A 9,263-nucleotide genomic window follows, 5' to 3' on the forward strand; every position below is an offset into this window, starting at 1 on the left:
AATATAAATGTGGAGAGAGCCAGTGGGTCCGGGTCTGGTGTGGGTTCTGTTGGGGACCAGTGAGGCCCGGTAGCCCAGCATTAATTGAGTGCTGCCCCGCTCCAGGGTCCATGCCAGTCTCACTCTTAACAGATGTGCAACCAGCCACTATTTGTAAACACCTAAATGTAATTAATCCTTCTGCTGGCAACGGGTGGATCCGGACCTGGTAATGTGCTTGCCATTTAATTAAGGCCCTGTGCTGGGCAGTCAGCTGACGATAACCCATGCACACACACACACACACGGTTCGTAAGGAGACAGTTCACATGCACACACACACACCCACACAGTTCACATGCACAAACACACATACAGTTCACACACACACGCACGCACGCACGCACACACACACACACACATACTTGACCATTAAAGCACACACACGCACACACAAATCGTTACTGCACACACATACACACTTGACCATTAAAGCACACACACACACACACACACACACACACACACACACACACAGTTCATATACAAACACACACACACACAAACCGTTACCGCACACACACACACACACACAAACACACAGAGATGCACACAGACTCCACTCATGTACACACAAACCACATGCACACAGAGTTCACACAAACAAACGCAAACACACGTGCACATACACAAATACACAGCGCTCTCAATTCGTGGGTTCATTTCCTCAACCATCTAGACTAGAGTTTATACACACACACAGACACACACACACACACAGTTTATACACACACACACATCCAGAATTCACAAACATACACAAACACACACACAAACACACAGGGCTCTCAGGTAGTGTGGTAATTTCCTCCAGTATCGCCAAGTCACACTCTACTCTCCCGTTTCACATCAGTGTAATCTTTTCATAGTTACCCTTTCAAATACTGCCACACTACACACCGACTACATCTCCCGGTGGATCTTCTGAAAAGCAGTCCATCATGAATGTGCCGAGTGCCGACATACATCTTAATTTCCCTTTCTTGTTAAAACAGCATCTTTCTGTCCAGATGAAAGATCCCCCCGCCCCCCCAGCCATAAACATAATCAATACAAATTCATAATCCATAAAACCCGTGCCGGGCACACATTCATACGCGCAAAGAATGTATATGCTCATTTGTATGCAGTAACGTCATCACTCCCTCGCATGGTGTTGGAGTGCCTATGAACTCTTTTTATGGCCTTGAACCGTCGAGACAGTGACACCGTCAAAACAGGTGGCAGTCACACCTGCCGCTAACCTGCTCGCCTCTTGTGAAGTCCCCGCGCCGTGGATAAATGTACAATATATCAATCCCCAGGTGCAACACATAGACGTATTGTTTTCCCAGCATCTGCGTTGCAAAGCACCTGCCTTTTTTTTTTTATTACATCGCGCAAGCTGCCTTCCTATTCAAGGTTGTCGCAGTAATAAAGTTTCACACTTGATAACGGTTAGATAGAGAGGAAGATTCTCGCTATTGATTGTATTCAGAGTTGAGTGAAGTGGATGGACGCATAATATTGCATTCTTTAACAATATTTGTAGTCATACCTTGCATTTTAATGCTTGTGTGTGTGTGTGTGTGTGTGTGTGTGTGTGTGTGTGTGTGTGTGTGTGTGTGTGTGTGTGTGGGTGTGTGTGTGTGTGTGTGCGGGGGAAAACCACAGCCGCACACAGCCTGCTTGCGCCTGGAGCACCATGAAATGACCAGCTGTGAAGCAAGGTAAAAGTTTGCACACTTAGGTGTAACGGTGAAACGGTGGGAAATAAGCCTCATGCCTTGTTTGGTACACAGCATTTTATGAAGACAAATTAGGTCGGACATGAGCTTCAGCAAGACTGATTGTCCTTCCCCAACCACTAAAGTAATTTCCCTCCCCTGGTAGGGACCAATAGACCCCCTGCCTGTACCTCTTAGCTTTTAAAGTCCACCACATGGACTGGCTCATTTTTCATGCCGCGCATAATTTGTCTCCGTTTATCGGACGGAAAGATCAGTATTCATAAAAAAATAAAAACGAAAGGACAAAAATTGAGCCGGAATCCACACAAACAGAGATTGATGACCCAGAGCGATGCTAATATGAACGTAGCATTTACGGGCTAAGAGCTCTCTGTGACCGAGCCCCATGCCTCAGAGCGGCCGTAACAGGATTTATCCGGTTATAAAACCTCTGTCCAGGCACCGCGCCAACCCCCTGCCTTTAAACCATTTGTTCTGGCAGTTCTCAATGTTCAAACCGGTGAGCAGGAGTAACATTCAAAAACACTAGAACCCTTCCATTTTTCACAGCTGGCTTTTGAAGAACCACCGTGCGAGAAACAAACCCGCTCACCGCCACCACTTAGAGCTGTGTTGTCGTGCTTGTTAGCGGAGTTAGTGTCTTCTGGGTGGGTAGCTCCGGGATTGAATCAAAGCGCAGGGTCGCGGGAGTTGTGCGCGTTGGCGCTACTGGCTCCTCGTTAGTTAGCTGACGGGAGGTGGCGCCGATTCCTGCCGGCGGCGACACTGGCGGCGCCGGGAACGGTCACTGGGGGCAGCCATCAGCGGTGGCGCCTCACACATTGGCAGCAGGTAGGGGGGATCACCGAGTCTCATCAACTTCCTTCACCACTCAGTCCAGAAAGCTGGTGGGGGGGGTTTGTGTGTCTGTGTGTGTGTGTGTGTATGTGCGTTTTTGTGTGTGTGTGTGTGTGTGTGTGTGTGTGTGTGTGTGTATGTGGGTGGGTGATGTGGGGTGTTCTTTCAGAGCAGACAAAGAAGAGAACGAAGGATGGATAAATTGGCCCTTACTATCTGTCATTCGTGCTAAGGCGACAGCAAGCCCGTCAGGAGCAGTCAGGGTGAGGTGCCTCGCTCAAGGACACCTCGACACTCAGCTAGGTGGAGCCGGGGATCAAACTAGCAACCTTCCAGTGACCAGCTCGCTCTATCTCCTGAGCCACATGCCGCCCGTTTGAGTCGCTTTCATAAAGCCCTGTGAAAGGCTTCACAGGCCCTTGAGGGCCCCCATAGTGTCACCCCAGTCCCATAAATAAGCAAGAGAAAGCTGCAAATAAACTCCAAAAGGCAAGGACAGAAAAACAAGAAACCCAGGAACATGAAAGCCTGTGTAAGCGACCCTACTGAGAAGATGATTCGGGACCGCAGAGTGAGATTGACGGTTGAAATTCACATTGTGACGGCAAATGTCAGATATAATGAAGGGTCAAAAGGGGGGCGCAGTCAAACTACACAAAGGGACACTTTAGTAATTTTAGCAGTATTTGATGGTGGGGAAGTAGATTCAAATGGTTGATATAATGCTTAAAGTTAATGATAGGTAGTAGGTTTCACTAATGTAACACCTCTTTTCAAATCTGATTCTATGTCAGTACATTGTGTCACATGCAACATCATGATGACTTACTCTGTGCAAAGTGCACAGAGCGGTGTATTGAATGCCATTACCGTGTGTGTGTGTGTGTGTGTGTGTGTGTGTGTGTGTGTGCGCTTGGGTGCAATCGTACATGTGGGTGTGTGTGGGTGTTAGAAAGTGTGTATTCCTGTATTTGTGTGTCAGTGCACTGAGCTCCAGAGATTGATATAACAATCCCCTCCTGGTGGGAAGGGAAGGAGGGGGATCTAACTTGCAGAAAAATGCCTTGCTGAAGAGCTCAAAAATAAACAAAAAGGAAAGAAAAATGCAACAACCCCATCCTTGCAGAAGACATCCTCATCTGATCCGTGCCGGATCCCCCCTCTCTGTGACGGTGCCTTAAAGTGGAGAGAGAGAGAGAGAGAGAGAGAGAGAGAGAGAGAGAGAGAGGCGGGAGAGGGAGAGAGAGAGAGAGAGAGAGAGAGAGAGAGAGGGAGAGGGAGAGAGAGAGAGAGAGAGAGAGAGAGAGAGAGCAAAGGCTGCCATCTCCCGTAATAGCCGGGTGGATAGGTGGGAGGATGGGCGGGGCCCGGGTGGCTCTCCGCGCAGCCTGTCCAACCTTGACAGACATAATAACCTGCTGCCATCCTGGGGGCCCCTCCTTCCGTATCCGCTGTACCCCTGAGAACAAAGGCCAGGTGGCCCCCCGTGCACCAGCAAATGTGGCGGGGTTCACTCTGCATCGTGTATTTTCAGTGAAGCCACTACGAAGACCGGGTAGATGATGGCGTATTTATGACCAAGAGCCTGCGTCTTCTCATTCAAAGTCGGGAAACAGAGCGAGCGCAAACTCGTGCGTCACCAAACTACCGTTCGTTTTGCCACTCTGCCCCTTCAAAATAAGAGACCTCCACATATTAATATAACTCAAAACAAGAGTCTCTGCTTGCAATCTATTGCAACAACATCACACTGCTACACAAACACGATGCGAGATAGAGCATGGAAGGACCTTTGTCCACGGTTCATGCATATTCAATGGTTCCCCCCCGCCCCGTGAAGAAATTGGTTCTTCCCATTTTCCTGGCGACGGCGTATCTTGGAGTAGGACGAGCATGGCGCCCGTGCGTTGCCGTCCTATTTGTTGCGCCGCTCCCAGCTAATATGCCAATCCCCCTCTAATTGTCCGGCAAACATACCGCGCGGAATCTATCATCACACTTAAACAAAAACACATTTAATCCCAGCCTGGCCGGCACTCGAATTGAATTCAGATGACAAATCGCACGGAGCCCTTTGTTTAATTTCCTTCTGCTTTCCGCTGCCACGTTTGTTTGTTTGTATGCATGATATTTCCCGCCCCGTATATATAAATACTGGACCTATGCCTAGGGGCGGCCTGCATGAACATCAGCCCTCGTTGTGATGCTCGATTTGTTGTCCGATTAAGTGTCTCTCAAAACAACATTTGGGATTCAAAACAAAAAACTGTAGAGGATTCAAACTTGCAAATGCATTATCACAGCAAAAAGCACACCCACAGCGGATTTCTGCCAGTTCTCTTTTTAGGATTTCAATTTCAAAGGGTTGTAAGAGGTCCCCCACAGGAAAGCACAGCAAAGTCACAGCAAAACATCAGCAAACATCATGTCTGTGCTTCCAAGGAGAACACATCGGTTGCTAGGTGACCAGAATCCTCTACCTGGACCTGTGTATCGCACAATTTTTTTTCATTTTTTTTGCCTTTTTAACTTTCAGGCAGGCAGGCGCCGGGGTATCCGCATCGCCCCGAGGCAAACGCTTGAGCTTTCAGGACGCTTTCCTTCGAAAAGGACACGCTTGGCCTCAGTGAGTAGGAGTAGCTTCCCTTGACCGCAGAGTTCAAAACCTCTCCTGCCGCCTAGGCAATCAGTGCTCCATAATGGGCTACGCAGAATCGCACCATTCAACAGCTTGTGAATTATGCAACGGTGGATATGTCTTAAAAGTCTCTCGCTGACACCTCTGCACTCCACATCCAGGGCCCCCCGGAGAGAGTTCCTCCACGTGGGGGTGGGATCAACGAGAAAAATACTTGTGTAAAGTTCATCCTCATCGAAGGTGAGGGAAAAGAAAGACGACAAAGGTTTACCCCTAACGCTTGACTCATTTAGCAGAGGCTTTTAAGAGGCGAAGGGCAAGAAACCAAAGCGAGCTAAAATGCCAAAAGATGCCTCTTGAAAGCAATTCAAAGGGAGTTCAATAATAAGTAATACGTCCGTCACACCCCTGTCTCTGTGTAAAAAGGAGGCTTGTATCTAATTACGCCCTTACAGAATACGCAAACCTTCATACGACTCAAAGGAAGGTTTTCCAAAGAGGAGACGCATCTGGCCTCTCGAGAGCTCTCTCTCTTTCTTACCCTTCTCATTTCGGTCATTTGAGACGATAAGGCCCTTCCACTTATACCGCTGCTTCTGAAGGAAAAGTACAGACGGAGCATTCCTTTCTGCAAGATTAGCAGTTCTTGAGATTTCTCAAGGGGGTTGGTTTCACTTTCACTTTGCGTTGGCTCTTCTCCAGAACAGTGAGCCACTACAGTAAAGCGCATGCATCAGATGGTGCTTCTCCCTGCACTGTCCTCTTAACCCTCTTAAACCACGACGATACGGCCATTAATGCTGTGTTGGAGAGGCCTCGTACATAAACGCACAAGTTGCAAACTGGGAAATCTCCCATCTTTCTTGCGGCATTTCACCGAGACATGCCCAATTTTGGTCGTAATATTTCGGGACTCTGAGTCAACCGAGCTCAGTGTGGTTGACCGTACGACTCGACAAACAAAGATGCACCCATAAATAGATGTATTTTCTTTGTATTTGTGCCACGTTGGACGCCTTAATGTTGCCCTTACACACTTGATTACATAGCTGCTTTAATCCGGTCACCGATTTATACATTGCACGATCTTGCTGTGCGTGCAATACAATGTAAAGTTGTGTTGTGTGTTTTCGAGCTGGTTTGCTAAAGAGGCTAATGTAGCTAACAATAACAATGACAAATGGTTAGCCAATGACTGTTCTTTCCCGACTCGTTGTGTAGCGATGCCACAAACACAAATGGGAACGCTATAAGTGCCACAAGCCAGGAAATAACATCCCAAGAGCAACTCGTGTGGGTTGTGTACGAGGCATCTCGAATGCACCATAAGCGTGCACCTGGGACGTTGCTTTAGAATACCCGTTTGTGCACCTTTAATCAGGCAATATCACACAAAAGGCTGTGCTTTATGGACAGGGATGAAGTACATCACTGAAGAAGACTCCAATGCAACACAAACGCTAGATTCACTGCTCTAGACTGTAGGGTAGCCCAGATTACGACCTAGCGATGGAGACAGAGCTACCCATGGTATAATTGCAGTTTCATCGATATTCCATCTCAAACACGCCAGCGGGTGAGGTAATCATAAGAAATCCATCGAATCGATTACAATCATCCTTACCGCTGTAGCAGGTGAGGAATTAACACAGTGTGTGTGTGTGTGTGTGTGTGTGTGTGTGTGTGTGTGTGTGTGCTCATAAAATATTTTCCAAGACAGTGATTTCAATACATGCAACTGACCTTCATTTGAGAGGAGAAGGTTGCATGGCTATACTAGATACTTAGTTATGACGCTGGAAAGGTTATGGTGATGGCCCCTTTGTATTCATTAGGGAAGGTTTTTCTAGCGAATTAGGAAATTCTATGAGTAAGGGTCTATTTGGGTGCTCCCGTAAATAAGACCTCTTTACCACGTATACCTGCACCTGATATTCGATCAATTCTAAAGGCTATTCCTGGTGTTCACCTCATATTGATTACCTCCTCGGCCCCTTCGTGGTCCTCTCTGTTGGGAAACGAAGAGTTCGGTCTGCAGGTCTAAACCTTGACATTTATATAAACCCGGAAGGGTATTTAATCTTAATGGATTTAATATAGATTTAATGGGTTTATTTCACTGTCGTGATCCCGCTTATCACACAGCTACCACTAATCAATAATTTCAAAATATTTTATTATTTTATATATATTATCGAATCATTTAATTCTATCTGCAGCCATTAAAGATCTGTGTTATTCTACCGTTTTTCTCCTGATGTTGAATGCCAAAAGGGATAAATCAGAATCAAGAATTCAACAATAAAAAAAAAACATATATATGCGACATATCATCTGATTATCTGTGGTTGTTTTGTTCTTGTTGGAGGCAGTCTGCTGCTGGGATGTGAGAGAAGAACTGAATTCCTGGTGGTCTCAAAGCCGTCAAAGCAGAACAAAGTGAAAATAAACCCATTTTCCCAGCTCCATTAGGCAGGCATCCACATCTCTCTTTGTCCAGCTCAATACAGAGCATATTTAACTGTTCTACGATGCGCCACCATTGCGCATAATGGGTGCAACGGCTCACTGGGCGGTCCTTATTGTCAGTAGCAGTGTGTTGGCTGGTGCGTCACAATGGACTCAGCCGTTTTCCTCTCTCGGATGTTTCGGGGAGGAACAAAAAGTTTTGATTAGCGACCACGGGAAACCGTGTCGGTCTCGTTTCAATGTGGCTATCGTGTAGAGCGATTATTGTAAAAAAATAATATAATGAGCCCAATTGTTTGGGTATTTGGCTATTGTATGCAGCTCTGGTGTTCGAAGCTGAGTTCGGTATTCAAACGTCGTTGATCCCCTTATTTGATCGTTGATGTGATTTTTTATCGGGTGAAAAAAGCGCCGACACTGCCGCGCAATTTCGTTTTTTGATGTCTTTTATTTAGTGGATTTTTTCAGGGACATTGCACACTAATCAACAGTCAAACTGTAAGTGAGCCAAAGTGAGCCTAAGAGGCTGGTTTACATCTGTTGTCCCCTGTTATGCACCTTTAATCAGGCAATATTACGTGAGAATATTGTGTCAACACTGCTGCAGCCAAAACTGCTGCTGACAACGGACCGCCCAGTGTGGCATTGCACACGGGGTATTTGCTTTTGTGGTAATTGTAAGAAGGCCTCGGAAACTTCTGGGAGACATCAAAGCTCTGCTATAACCGAGCTGAAGTGGGACTGATTAGTGGATCCGAAAGCGGCAATACGACGGGATATTGTGGTCTTGCTTTTTGCGTTAATAAAAAAACACTATAGAAATTATAACCAAACAATTGGTTGCTAAAACCCAGATTCTGTAGCAGTGGTCTCCGCTGGCTCAGATACATGCAGTGAAAGATAAACACAATGAATGGATTAGTTTCATAAAAATTGTTCTCAAATCAGAGAATATTTGTTCGGAAAAGCCGAATGATTATGAGTCGCTTGAAGTTACATGTAAGGGTGAAGCTGTAGTTGTTGTTGCTGTTTCCTTAAAATAAAATATTAAAGTGGACGTGCATAGACACACAAACACACACACAACGCACAAACTACCACGTAGACATGAATGATCAGTGGCCAGAGCACCTTGTTACCCCTTTGATTGGGCTTAATGTTGTGTGTAATGGTGAATCAGAGGATGTAACTGTCTCTCTCTCCCTACCCCACTCTTTTCGTAATTTCCCTAGTATTCTGTTGGGGTAAAAACTGTAGAGATGTGTTCAATGATGGGCTGTAAGTGACATAACCAACACACGCACACACACACGCAGGCACCTATACACAAACAAGGATGGATGGCGTGTAAAGGCCATCCGTGAGCCTCTCTCTGTCTCAAACGCTGGCCCAGATGGGCCATAATAGAGGCGAAGTGGACCCCGAATTCAAGCAGCAATCAGACTTAATTCCCCATCAGAGGCTTGCTGGGAGCGCCGGAGTCAGCTAATGGACATCGTGCCTCTTAAATCCGGCTCCAAAAAAGAGACTCTGTGTACCACAACAGCCGC

The sequence above is a fragment of the Pollachius pollachius genome (genome assembly GCF_949987615.1).
Source record: "Pollachius pollachius genome assembly, chromosome: 4".
Taxonomy (NCBI): Eukaryota; Metazoa; Chordata; class Actinopteri; order Gadiformes; family Gadidae; genus Pollachius; species Pollachius pollachius.